This window comes from Lipotes vexillifer, unplaced genomic scaffold (assembly GCF_000442215.2).
Source record: "Lipotes vexillifer unplaced genomic scaffold, Lipotes_vexillifer_v1.1 scaffold276, whole genome shotgun sequence".
Lineage (NCBI taxonomy): Eukaryota > Metazoa > Chordata > Mammalia > Artiodactyla > Lipotidae > Lipotes > Lipotes vexillifer.
The window spans coordinates 937,025-938,305 of NW_006782461.1; the positions used below are offsets into that span (position 1 = coordinate 937,025).

The following is a 1,281-nucleotide window of genomic DNA, read 5'->3' on the forward strand; positions in this document are numbered from 1 at the left end:
TTTTTTTGCGGTACGTGGGCCTCTCACTGTTGTGGCCTCTTCCGTTGCGGAGCACAGGCTCCGGGCGCACAGGCTCAGCGGCCATGGCTCACCAGCCCAGCCGCTCTGCGGCATGTGGGATCCTTCTGGACCGGGGCACGACCCGTGTCCCCTGCATCGGCAGGCGGACTCCTAACCACTGCGCCACCAGGGAAGTCCCAAAAGTTATATTTTTAAGATGATTGGTTGAACATGTTTTGGTGGTTTGGGGGTCTTTTTAAGTGTTTTATTGACCTTTTTTAAAAAAATTATTATTATGAAGTAATTCAAACATTGAAAAGTACCGAATAATAAAAAATTTCCATTATTTAATATCCAGTGTAAATTCTAACATTTTTCATAATTACTCTAGTCTGAAAGAAATAAAACTATATTAATACTATGGAAATCTTTTTTGTATCCCTCCCCATTTCGTTCCTAACTCTGTTTCCAGAGTTCATCTTGAAGATGGTGTGTGTCCTTCTTGTCTATGCTTTTAGATTTTTACTGAATATGTATATACCCATAAGCACTATAATGGTTCTCTTTCGTGTTTAAAATTTTAATGTAAATGGTACTATATATATTCTGCAACGAGCTCTTTCACTCACTTATATTTTAAAATCTCTTCATTTTGGTACATATAAATCACAGTTATTCATTTTCATCTGCTATCTCTCAGACATAATATGACCAGGTACAATACATCTATTTCCTTTTTTTAATTAACATTTATTTTTTATGTTTTCTATAGTGCATATAGTAGTTCAGTAAACATACACGTACAAACTCCTTGTGTACATAATATGTACTTAAAAGAGGAATTTCTGGGGCCTCCCTGGTGGCGCAGTGGTTGAGAGTCCGCCTGCCGATGCAGGGGATACGGGTTCGTGCCCTGATCTGGGAGGATCCCACATGCCGTGGAGCGGCTGGGCCCGTGAGCCGTGGCCGCTGAGCTTGCACGTCCGGCAACGGGAAAGGCCACGACAGTGAGAGGCCCACATATCGCAAAAAAAAAAAAAAAAAAAAAAAAAAGAGGAATTTCTGGGTAGTAGGATAAACACATGTCTGGAATGGTTTTAGCAATTTCTACTTCCACCAGCAGCGTGTGCTAGTTCTCTTTATTGAAAGTTTGTATTTTTTTCTTGCCAACAGACTTTGTTAATTTATCTTTTGGGTCAGTTAACTTTCATGGGCCTTAGTTTTCTCATCTGTAAATTGTTGGTGATGAATCACATCAGTGGTTTACAAACTGCTGCTGAA

At 40.1% G+C, this 1,281-nt stretch overlaps 1 protein-coding gene across 1 annotated transcript in view; it reads left to right on the plus strand.

Moving 5' to 3' along the window:
- Nucleotides 1–1,281, plus strand: part of CLNS1A (chloride nucleotide-sensitive channel 1A) — a 20,395-nt gene that overhangs the window by 9,298 nt on the left and 9,816 nt on the right. The gene's annotated exons all lie outside the window — the stretch shown is intronic.